The 12,828-nt window shown below is 45.5% G+C and overlaps 3 non-coding genes across 3 annotated transcripts; all 3 read left to right on the top strand.

Annotated features, from left to right (window-relative positions):
* Positions 1–1,043: 1,043 nt before the first annotated feature.
* On the top strand, positions 1,044–1,117 carry trnai-aau (transfer RNA isoleucine (anticodon AAU)). The gene has a single exon. It is a non-coding gene; the product is annotated as a tRNA-Ile (tRNA).
* A 5,189-nt stretch (positions 1,118–6,306) lies between these two features.
* On the top strand, positions 6,307–6,380 carry trnai-aau (transfer RNA isoleucine (anticodon AAU)). The gene has a single exon. It is a non-coding gene; the product is annotated as a tRNA-Ile (tRNA).
* A 4,376-nt stretch (positions 6,381–10,756) lies between these two features.
* Positions 10,757–10,830, top strand: trnai-aau (transfer RNA isoleucine (anticodon AAU)). The gene has a single exon. It is a non-coding gene; the product is annotated as a tRNA-Ile (tRNA).
* The last annotated feature ends 1,998 nt before the right edge of the window (positions 10,831–12,828 follow it).

Here is a 12,828-nt window from a genome sequence, read left to right as displayed (position 1 = left end):
TTTAAGAGGCCCTATTCTCTACAAAGATACTGTTTAGCTTATTGAAACTTGCATAATAGGCTTCTGATAATTCAAATACACCATATCCCCTGTACCACGACACCCCTCCTGTCCCCTTACAATTCTGCCATTTATGTTCACACCAACAAATTAAATCCAATAGGCTCAAAAACAAATTCTCTTCTGTACAATGTATTTCCATCTGCCCAGTTATTGTATGTTGACAGATCATTTCTAACAATTTCAGTATACTTCTGATTTACTGTCAGGCTAACAATATTTGGTTTCAGACTGACAGCAGAAAGGGATGAGGGAGTTCTTGTTTATCAATCTGAAAAAGGTAGATTACAGGGTCAGCAGGTAATAGAGAAGGCAAATCAAATGCTGACATTTATTATACAGGGAATGGAGTCTAAAAACATGGAGGTTTAGCTAAAATTGTGCAAGGTACAAATCAGACCACACCTCGAATATTATGAACAGTGAGTGATTAGATTACTTACAGTGTGGAAACAGGCCCTTCGGCCCAACAACTCCACACCGCCCCGCCGAAGCGCAACCCACCCATACCCCTACATCCTTACCTACCACTACGGGCAATTTAGCACAGCAAATTTACCTAACTTGCACATCTTTGGACTGTGGGAGGACACCGGAGCACCCGGAGGAAACCCACGAAGACACGGGGAGAACGTGCAAACTCCACACAGTCAGTCGCCTGAGGTGGGACTTTCACCCAGGTCTCTGCCGCTGTGAGGCAGCAGTGCTAACCACTGTGCCACCGTGCCGCCCTTAAAGGAACGGTGAAAAACAACACAAATAAAAAAGGTAATAAAATAGAGTTAAAATAGAGATATCAGAGCAAATGGTTAACTCGAGTATGCGCGTTCGGAAAAGTAAATGTTTTTTTATGTTGAAAAGCTTTGCAACGAAAGGAAATGCTTCAGACTATCGTGCGATCGATAAGAAGCAGAAAAAGGACAGCCGCCGTGGTTGTGAGCACAGGCAATGTAGGCATCTGCTTTCGCCGGGCCACGCGTGTTGGTCGGTTAGCTCAGCTGGTTAAAGCGTGGTGCTAATAACGCCAAGGTCGCGGGTTCGATCCCCACACTGACCACATGCAGCGCTTGTGTGGTTGCTGTGTCACCAAACGACGTGCCCACAAAGCCGGAAACGCCATCCGTTCAATAAAACATTTGACTGGGCGAGACGCACGACTTGATCCCCGTACCCGTGATGGCTGGTGGGTGTTGTCTGCAGCAAAACCACCCGTCTCAATTGTTTTCACCAACAAATGCAAAACATGAAATATGGCACAGTCTCGGAGGAGAACCAGAGTTCAGGCTTCAATTCAAATCAAACATTCGTTCATGTTATTTTCCTGGATCTCTGTTAATACTCGTCACGCGACTTCCAGAGGCAATTCGTTCGCTTGCTCACCTCTCATGCATCGACACTGGAGTTATCATATCACCAGCATATCACAGAGCCATTAATAAAAGCAAATTACTGCGGATGCTGGAATCTGAACCCAAAAGACAAAATGCTGGAAAATCTCAGCAGGTCTGGCACCATCTGCAAGGAGAGAAAAGAGCTGACGTTTCGAGTCGAACTGATTCAAGATAAAGTTAAAAACAAAGGGGGAGTATTATGGAGCTATTTCCACCACGCTGAGAGAAGGTGAGTCAAGGCTCCAGATGCAAAGGTGATAATGACAGTGCATGGAGAGATTAAAGGGAGATTAAGAGACGTGAATGACCCAGGCTGAAGCCAGCGCTATGTGACAAAATATGTGAGGGATGGGTGAAGCAGAGACAAAATGGAAAACAGGGGAGAAGGGTAGCAAAGCGGGAAGAGGAGAGGGAAAATGTATTGAGAGAGTGGGGAGCGAGAGAAAGAGAGAAAATCCAAGAAATAAGAGGTACAGAACAGTGAAAAAAACACAAATATAATAGATAAATAAAACAATTGAAATAAAATTACCTGAAGTTGTTTGAATTCAACAACTTCAGACAATTTTACTTCATTTTTTAAATTTACCTTTTTTATCATGTCACCTGCACTATCATAGAGCCATTAGATATGGACAGCACTGAAAACACAGTCTTCGGTCGAACTCGTCCATTCCGAACAGATATCCTCAACTGATCCAGCCGCGATTGCATGCACTTGACCCATTTCTCTCTAAACCCTTCCTATTCAAGTACACGTCCAGATTCCTTAACAGTATTGGAATTATACCATCCATCACCAGCTGGTCTGGTAAGTTATTCCAGAAACGCACCACCCTCTGCGTGCAGCCGTTGCCCCTCACTGCCTTTCGAATTCTCACCCTCCCACACCAGATTTATACCCTCTAGTTCTGAACTGCCCCACCTGAGCGAAAGGAACTTGTCTATTTACCCGATTCATCCCCCTCATGATTGAAAAACCTCCGTAAGATCAGCTCCCAGCCTCTGACGCGCCAGGCGAAATAGTGAGCGAGTGTTCAGCCTGTAAACGTTTGCACCTTTTCCATTTTCAAATGTAGGGTGTAGCATGCTGTCTGAAGCAATCATTTTAGCAGCTCACCTGTCGCTGACAAACTCTGCAGGAAGGCCTGATAACTTGCTGTCAAACGAAGATTGCATAAGCAACATGAGTCATTGAGCAAAACGTGCAATTGACTTCTGAGCTGTTGCTGACACCAAAGCAACTGCGTCGTTCGGGAGCAGAAAGAACCTGATAGAGAGTCGAGGAATAGGGAGAGAGAAGAGTTAAATGCGTGGCTACAGGGATGGTGCAGGAGGGAGGGATTTCGGTACTTGGATAACTGGGGTTCTTTCTGTGGAAGGTGGGACCTCTATAGACAGGATGGTGTGCACCTGAACCTGAGGGGCACCAGTATCCTTGGGGGGAGGTTTGCTAGTGCTCTTGGGGGGGGTTTAAACTAACTCTGCAGGGGCATGGGAACCCAGACTGGAGCTTTAGGGTGCAGGACCTGGAGTGTAGGGAGGGTAGGAATATGGCATCAATCTTAAAGGATGGTGCCTGTAAACAGAAGAGTGGCTTGAAGTGTGTATACTTTAATGCCAGAAGTATACGAAATAAGGTAGGTGAACTTGCAGCGTGGGTTGGTACCTGGGACTTCGATGTTGTGGCTATTACGGAGACATGGCTAGATCAGGGACAGGATTGGTTGTTGCAGGTTCCAGGGTTTAAATGTTTTAGTAGGGTCAGAGGTGGGGGTAAAAGAGGGGGGTGTGTGGCTTTGCTTGTCAAAGATAGTATTACAGCGGTGGAAAGGAAGATGGATGAAGATTTGCCATCTGAGGTAGTTTGGGTTGAGGTTAGGAATAGGAGAGGTGAGGTCACCCTGTTAGCAGTCTTTTACAGGCCTCCTAATAGTCCTAGAATCGTTGAAGAAAGGATTGCGAAGATGATTCAGGAGAAGAGTGATAGTAATAGGGTGATTGTTATGGGAGACTTTAACTTTCCTGATATTGATTGGGAAAGCTATAGCTCAAGTTCGTTAGATGGGTCAGTGTTTGTGCAATGTGTGCAGGAGAGTTTCCTGACACAATATGTAGATAAGCCAACAAGAGGTGAGGCCATACTGGATTTGGTTCTGGGTAACGAACCAGGCCAGGTATTAGAACTAGAGGTAGGTGAGCACTTTGGGGACAGTGACCACAATTCGGTGATTTTTAGTCTAGTGATGGAGAGGGATAAGTGTGTACTACAGGGCAAGAGTTATAGCTGGGGGCAGGGAAATTATGATGCGATGAGGCATGACTTAGGATGTGTGGATTGGAAAAGTAGATTCCAAGGCAAGAGCGTAATTGATATGTGGAACTTGTTCAAGGAGCAACTACTGAGTGTCCTTGATAAGTACGTACCTATCAGGCAGGGAGGAAAGGGTCGTGTGAGGGAGCCGTGGTTTAATAAGGAGTTGGAATCCCTTGTTAAATGGAAGAGGGCGGCCTTTGTAAAGATGAGGCGTGAAGGTTCAATAGGGGCGATTGAGAGTTATAAGGTAGCCCGGAAGGACCTGAAGAGAGAGCTAAGAGCAGCAAGGAGGGGACATGAAAGGTCCTTAGTTGGTAGGATTAGGGAAAACCCTAAGGCTTTCTATAGGTATGTTAGGAATAAAAGAATGACTAGGGAAGGAATAGGTCCAATCAAGGATAGTAATGGGAAGTTGCGTGTGGAGGCTGAAGAGATTGGGGAGGCGCTGAATGAATACTTTTCGTCAGTATTCACTCAGGAACGGGACATTGTTGTCGATATGAATACTGCGGCACGAATAAGTAGAATGGATGGCTTTGAGATATGTAGAGATGAGGTGTTGGAAATTCTGGCAAGGGTGAAAATAGATAAGTCCCCTGGGCCTGATTGCATTTATGCTAGGATTCTCTGGGAAGCAAGGGAGGAGATTGCAGAGCCATTGGCCTTGATTTTTGTGTCCTCTTTGTCTACAGGAGTAGTGCCAGAGGACTGGAGGCTAGCAAACGTGGTTCCCTTGTTCAAGAAGGGGAGTAGGGATAATCCTAGTAACTATAGGCCAGTGAGTCTCACTTCTGTTGTGGGCAAAGTCTTAGAGAGAATTGTAAGGGATAGGATTTATACACATCTGGATAAGAATGATGTGATCAAGGATAGTCAGCATGGTTTTGTGAAGGCCAGGTCGTGCCTCACAAACCTTATTGAATTCTTTGAGAAGGTGACGAAGGAGGTAGATGAGGGGAAAGCGGTAGATGTGGTATATATGGATTTTAGTAAGGCGTTTGATAAGGTCCCCCATGGTAGGCTACTGCAGAAAATACAGAGATATGGCATTGAGGGTGAGTTGGAGGTTTGGATTAGGAATTGGCTCTCTGGAAGAAGACAGAGGGTAGTAGTTGATGGCAAAGGTTCATCTTGGAGTGCCGTCACTAGTGGTGTTCCGCAAGGATCTGTCTTGGGACCATTGCTGTTTGTCATTTTTATAAATGACCTGGAGGAAGGGTTAGAAGGTTGGGTGAGCAAGTTTGTGGATGATACGAAAGTCGGAGGAGTTGTAGACAGTGAGGAGGGATATGGCAGGTTACAGCGGGATATAGAGAAGCTGCAGAGCTGGGCAGAAAGGTGGCAAATGGAGTTCAATGTAGCTAAGTGTGAAGTGATTCACTTTGGTAAGAGTAATAAAAAGATGGATTACTGGGCTAATGGTAGACTGCTTGGTAGTGTGGAAGAGCAGAGGGATCTTGGTGTCCATGTACACAGATCTCTGAAAGTTGCCACCCAGGTAAATAGTGCAGTGAAGAAGGCATATGGCGTACTGGCTTTTATTGGTAGAGGAATTGAGTTCCGGAGTCCTGAGGTCATGCTGCAGTTGTATAAGACTCTGGTGCGGCCGCATCTGGAATATTGTGTGCAGTTTTGGTCGCCATACTATAGGAAGGATGTGGAGGCACTGGAACGGGTGCAGAGGAAGTTTACCAGGATGTTGCCTGGTATGGTAGGAAGATCGTATGAGGAAAGGCTGAGGCACTTGGGGCTGTTTTCATTGGAGAAAAGAAGGTTTAGGGGTGATTTGATAGAGGTGTACAAGATGATTAGGGGGTTAGATAGGGTTGACAGTGAGAACCTTTTTCCACGTATGGAGTCAGCTATGACAAGAGGGCATAGCTTTAAATTAAGGGGGGGTAGATATAGGACTGATGTTAGGGGTAGGTTCCTCACTCAGCGAGTCGTAAGATCATGGAATGCCCTGCCAGTAGCAGTAGTGGACTCTCCCTCTTTATGGGTATTGAAGCGGGCATTGGATAGGTATATGGAGGATAGTGGGTTAGTGTAGGTTAGGTGGGCTTTGATCGGCGCAACATCGAGGGCCGAGGGGCCTGTACTACGCTGTATTGTTCTATGTTTAACCTCACTGATAGATTACAATTCCAATGCATTTGGCATAAGGTTCGTAGCAGTTAATCAGCAGCACATAACCCTGACTCCAAAGGTCTGTGAGTATCCAGAAGAACAGTGAGCGATCCTTGAAGGTACGGTTCTCCAGACGAAATTTGTCAACGTGAGAAGCTGCAGCTGAGCTGGTGGCGTTGCGATTGAAATTGCATGCGTCCGGACATTGTGCTTAATTTTAGATATCAGAGCAAATGGTTAACTCGAGTATGCGCGTTCGGAAAAGTAAATGTTTTTTTATGTTGAAAAGCTTTGCAACGAAAGGAAATACTTCAGACTATCGTGCGATCGATGAGAAGCAGAAAATGCAGAGCAGCCGTGGTTGTGGGCACCGGCAATATAGGCATTTGCTTTCGCCAAGCCGCCAGCGTTGGTCGGTTAGCTCAGCTGGTTAGAGCGTGGTGCTAATAACGCCAAGGTCGTGGGTTCGATCCCCACACTGACCACACGCAGCGCTTGTGTGGTTGCTGTGTTTCCAAGCGACGTGCTCCACAAAGCCGGAAGCGCCACCTGCGCAATAAAACATTTGACAGGGATAGACGCACGACTTGATCGCCGTACAAGTGATGACTGGTGGATGTTGTCGGCAGCAAAACAACCAGTCTCAGTTGTTTTCGCCAACAAATGCAAAACATGAAATATGTGCAGGAAAAAGGCAGACCTGGCACAGTCTCGGAGGGGAACCAGAGTTCATGCTTCCATTCAATCAAAGATTCGTTCGTGTTATTTTCCTGGATCTCTGTTAATACTCGTCACACGACTTCCAGAGGCAATTCGTTCGCTTGCTCACCTCTCACGCATCGACACTGGAGTTATCATATCACCAGCAATATCACAGAGCCATTAATAAAAGCAAATTACTGAGGATGCTGGAATCTGAAACCAAAAGAGAAAATGCTGGAAAATCTCAGCAGGTCTGGCACCATCTGCAAGGAGAGAAAAGAGCTGACGTTTCGAGTCTAACTGATTAAAGATAAAGATAAAAACAAAGGGGGAGTATTATGGAGCTATTTCCACCACGCTGAGAGAAGGTGAGTCAAGGCTCCAGATGCAAAGGTGATAATGACAGTGCATGGAGAGATTAAAGGGAGATTAAGAGGCGTGAATGACCCAGGCTCAAGCCAGCGCTACGTGACAAAATATGTGAGGGATGGGTGAAGCAGAGACAAAATGGAAAACAGGGGAGAAGGGTAGCAAAGCGGGAAGAGGAGAGCAAAAAGGTATTGAGAGAGTGGGGAGCGAGAGAAAGAGAGACAGTCAAGAAATAAGAGGTACAGAACAGTGAAAAAAAAACACAACTAAAAAAGATAAATAAAATAATTGAAATAAAATTACCTGAAGTTGTTTGAATTCAACAACTTCAGACAATTCTACTTCTTTTTTTTATTCATCTTTTTTATCATTTCACCTGCACTATCATAGAGCCATTAGATGTGGACAGCACTGAACCAGAATTGGTCAGTGACCTCGAAGTGAAGGAGCCATTGGGAAGTAGTGACCATAATACAATAAGCTTCAATCTGCAATTTGAGAGGGAGTGGGTACAATCTGAAGTGACAATATTTCAGTTGAATAAAGGGAAATATGGAGCTATGAGGGAGCAACTGGCCAAAGTTCAATGGTTTAATACCTTAACAGGGAAGACCGTGGAGGAACAATGGCAGATATTTTTGTGTATAATGCAGAAGATGCAGGATCAGTTCATTCCTAAAAGGAAGAAAGATCCCAGGAGGAGACATGGGCGGCCGTGGCTGACAAGGGAAGTAAAGAAACATATAAGGTTAAAAGAGAAAAAGTATAACTTAGCGAAGATAAGCGGGAAAACTGAGGACTGGGAAGCTTTTAAAGAACAACAGAGGATTAGTAAGAAGGAAATACGCAGAGAAAAAATGAGGTACGAAGGTAAACTGGCCAAGAATATAAAGGAGGATAGTAAAAGCTTTTTTAGGTATGTCCAAGGCAAAAAAATGGTTAGGACAAAAATTGGGCCCTTGAAGACAGAAGCAGGGGAATATATTACTGGGAACGAAGAAATGGCAGAGGAATTAAATGGGTACTTCAGATCTGTGTTCACTGGGGAAGACACAAGCAATCTCCCTGAGGTAACAGTGGCTGAAGGACCTGAACTTAAGGGAATTTCTATTTGCCAGGATTTGGTGTTGGAGAGACTGTTAGGTCTGAAGGTTGATAAGTCTCCGGGACCTGATGGCCTGCATCCCAGGGTACTGAAGGAGGTGGCTCGGGAAATCGTGGATGCGCTGGTGATTATTTTCCAGAGTTCAATAGAATCGGGGTTGGTTCCTGAGGATTGGAGGGCGGCTAATGTTGTGCCACTTTTTAAGAAGGGTGGGCGGGAGAAAGCAGGAAATTATAGACCAGTTAGTCTGACCTCAGTGGTGGGAAAGATGCTGGAGTCTATTATAAAGGATGAAATTACGGCACATCTGGATAATAGTAACAGGATAGGACAGAGTCAGCATGGATTTATGAAGGGGAAATCATGCTTGACTAATCTTCTTGAATTTTTTGAGGATGTAACTCGGAAGATGGACGAGGGAGATCCAGTGGATGTAGTGTACCTGGACTTTCAGAAAGCTTTTGATAAAGTCCCACACAAGAGGTTAGTGAGTAAAATTAGGGCGCACGGGATTGGGGGCAAAGTACTAGATTGGATAGAGAATTGGTTGGCTAACAGGAAACAAAGGGTAGTGATTAACGGCTCCATTTCGAAATGGCAGGCAGTGACCAGTGGGGTACCGCAGGGATCCGTGCTGGGACCGAAGCTTTTTACAATATATGTAAATGATATAGAAGATGGTATCAGCAATAACATTAGCAAATTTGCTGATGACACAAAGCTAGGTGGTAGGGTGAAATGTGATGAGGATGTTAGGGGATTACAGGGTGACCTGGACAAGTTAGGTGAGTGGGCAGATGCATGGCAGATGCAGTTTAATGTGGATAAATGTCTGGTTATCCACTTTGGTGGCAAGAACAGGAAGGCAGATTACTACCTCAATGGTATCAAATTAGGTAAAGGGGCTGTTCAGAGAGATCTGGGTGTTCTTGTCCACCAGTCAATGAAGGCAAGCATGCAGGTACAGCAGGTCGTGAAGAAGGCTAATAGCATGCTGGCCTTCATAACAAGAGGGATTGAGTATAGAAGCAAAGAGGTGCTTCTGCAGCTGTACAGGGCCCTGGTGAGACCACACCTGGAGTACTGTGTACAGTTCTGGTCTCCAAATTTGAGGAAAGACATTCTGGCTATTGAGGGAGTGCAGCGTAGGTTCACGAGGTCAATTCCTGGAATGGCAGGATTGCCTTACACGGAAAGACTGAAGCGACTGGGCTTGTATACCCTTGAGTTTAGAAGACTGAGAGGGGATCTGATTGAAACGTATAGGCTTATGAAAGGACTGGACACTCTGGCAGGAGGGAACATATTTCCGTTGATGGGGGAGTGCCGAACCAGAGGACACAACTTAAAAATACGGGGTAGACCATTTAGGACAGAGATGAGGAGAAACTACTTCACACAGAGAGTGGTGGCTGTGTGGAATGCTCTGCCACAGAGGGCAGTGGAGGCCCAGTCTCTGGATTCTTTTAAGAAAGAATTGGATAGAGCTCTTAAAGATAGTGGAGTCAAGGGGTATGGAGATAAGGCTGGAACAGGATACTAATTAGGAATGATAAGCCATGATCATATTGAATGGCGGTGCAGGCTCGAAGGGCAGAATGGCCTACTCCTGCATCTATTGTCTATTGTCTATTGTCTATTGTCTAAAACACAGTCTTCGGTCGCACTCGTCCATTCCGAACAGATATCCTCAACTCATCCAGCCGCGATTGCATGCACTTGACCCATTTCTCTCTCAACCCTTCCTATTCAAGTACACGCCCAGATTCCTTAACAGTATTGGAATTATACCATCCATCACCAGCTGGTCTGGTAAGTTATTCCAGAAACGCACCACCCTCTGCGTGCAGCCGTTGCCCCTCACTGCCTTTCGAATTCTCACCCTCCCACACCAGATTTATACCCTCTAGTTCTGAACTGCCCCACCTGAGCGAAAGGAACTTGTCTATTTACCCGATTCATCCCCCTCATGATTGAAAAACCTCCGTAAGATCAGCTCCCAGCCTCTGACGCGCCAGGCGAAATAGTGAGCGAGTGTTCAGCCTGTAAACGTTTGCACCTTTTCCATTTTCAAATGTAGGGTGTAGCATGCTGTCTGAAGCAATCGTTTTAGCAGCTGACCTGTCGCTGACAAACTCTGCAGGAAGGCCTGATAACTTGCTGTCAAACGAAGATTGCATAAGCAACATGAGTCATTGAGCAAAACGTGCAATTGACTTCTGAGCTGTTGCTGACACCAAAGCAACTGCGTCGTTCGGGAGCAGAAAGAACCTCACTGATAGATTACAATTCCAATGCATTTGGCATAAGGTTCGTAGCAGTTAATCAGCAGCACATAACCCTGACTCCAAAGGTCTGTGAGTATCCAGAAGAACAGTGAGCGATCCTTGAAGGTACGGTTCTCCAGACGAAATTTGTCAACGTGAGAAGCTGCAGCTGAGCTGGTGGCGTTGCGATTGAAATTGCATGCGTCCGGACATTGTGCTTAATTTTAGATATCAGAGCAAATGGTTAACTCGAGTATGCGCGTTCGGAAAAGTAAATGTTTTTTTATGTTGAAAAGCTTTGCAACGAAAGGAAATACTTCAGACTATCGTGCGATCGATGAGAAGCAGAAAATGCAGAGCAGCCGTGGTTGTGGGCACCGGCAATATAGGCATTTGCTTTCGCCAAGCCGCCAGCGTTGGTCGGTTAGCTCAGCTGGTTAGAGCGTGGTGCTAATAACGCCAAGGTCGTGGGTTCGATCCCCACACTGACCACACGCAGCGCTTGTGTGGTTGCTGTGTTTCCAAGCGACGTGCTCCACCAAGCCGGAAGCGCCACCTGCGCAATAAAACATTTGACAGGGATAGACGCACGACTTGATCGCCGTACAAGTGATGAGTGGTGGATGTTGTCGGCAGCAAAACAACCAGTCTCAGTTGTTTTCGCCAACAAATGCAAAACATGAAATATGTGCAGGAAAAAGGCAGACCTGGCACAGTCTCGGAGGGGAGCCAGAGTTCATGCTTCCATTCAATCAAAGATTCGTTCGTGTTATTTTCCTGGATCTCTGTTAATACTCGTCACACGACTTCCAGAGGCAATTCGTTCGCTTGCTCACCTCTCATGCATCGACACTGGAGTTATCATATCACCAGCAATATCACAGAGCCATTAATAAAAGCAAATTACTGAGGATGCTGGAATCTGAAACCAAAAGAGAAAATGCTGGAAAATCTCAGCAGGTCTGGCACCATCTGCAAGGAGAGAAAAGAGCTGACGTTTCGAGTCTAACTGATTAAAGATAAAGATAAAAACAAAGGGGGAGTATTATGGAGCTATTTCCACCACGCTGAGAGAAGGTGAGTCAAGGCTCCAGATGCAAAGGTGATAATGACAGTGCATGGAGAGATTAAAGGGAGATTAAGAGGCGTGAATGACCCAGGCTCAAGCCAGCGCTATGTGACAAAATATGTGAGGGATGGGTGAAGCAGAGACAAAATGGAAAACAGGGGAGAAGGGTAGCAAAGCGGGAAGAGGAGAGGAAAAAGGTATTGAGAGAGTGGGGAGCGAGAGAAAGAGAGACAGTCAAGAAATAAGAGGTACAGAACAGTGAAAAAAAAACACAACTAAAAAAGATAAATAAAATAATTGAAATAAAATTACCTGAAGTTGTTTGAATTCAACAACTTCAGACAATTCTACTTCTTTTTTTTATTCATCTTTTTTATCATTTCACCTGCACTATCATAGAGCCATTAGATGTGGACAGCACTGAAAACACAGTCTTCGGTCGCACTCGTCCATTCCGAACAGATATCCTCAACTGATCCAGCCGCGATTGCATGCACTTGACCCATTTCTCTCTCAACCCTTCCTATTCAAGTACACGCCCAGATTCCTTAACAGTATTGGAATTATACCATCCATCACCAGCTGGTCTGGTAAGTTATTCCAGAAACGCACCACCCTCTGCGTGCAGCCGTTGCCCCTCACTGCCTTTCGAATTCTCACCCTCCCACACCAGATTTATACCCTCTAGTTCTGAACTGCCCCACCTGAGCGAAAGGAACTTGTCTATTTACCCGATTCATCCCCCTCATGATTGAAAAACCTCCGTAAGATCAGCTCCCAGCCTCTGACGCGCCAGGCGAAATAGTGAGCGAGTGTTCAGCCTGTAAACGTTTGCACCTTTTCCATTTTCAAATGTAGGGTGTAGCATGCTGTCTGAAGCAATCGTTTTAGCAGCTGACCTGTCGCTGACAAACTCTGCAGGAAGGCCTGATAACTTGCTGTCAAACGAAGATTGCATAAGCAACATGAGTCATTGAGCAAAACGTGCAATTGACTTCTGAGCTGTTGCTGACACCAAAGCAACTGCGTCGTTCGGGAGCAGAAAGAACCTCACTGATAGATTACAATTCCAATGCATTTGGCATAAGGTTCGTAGCAGTTTATCAGCAGCACATAACCCTGACTCCAAAGGTCTGTGAGTATCCAGAAGAACAGTGAGCGATCCTTGAAGGTACGGTTCTCCAGACGAAATTTGTCAACGTGAGAAGCTGCAGCTGAGCTGGTGGCGTTGCGATTGAAATTGCATGCGTCCGGACATTGTGCTTAATTTTAGATATCAGAGCAAATGGTTAACTCGAGTATGCGCGTTCGGAAAAGTAAATGTTTTTTTATGTTGAAAAGCTTTGCAACGAAAGGAAATACTTCAGACTATCATGCGATCGATGAGAAGCAGAAAATGCAGAGCAGCCGTGGTTGTGGGC

This window comes from Chiloscyllium punctatum, chromosome 1, assembly GCF_047496795.1.
Source record: "Chiloscyllium punctatum isolate Juve2018m chromosome 1, sChiPun1.3, whole genome shotgun sequence".
Lineage (NCBI taxonomy): Eukaryota > Metazoa > Chordata > Chondrichthyes > Orectolobiformes > Hemiscylliidae > Chiloscyllium > Chiloscyllium punctatum.
This window is presented reverse-complemented; position numbering and strand designations above follow the sequence as displayed.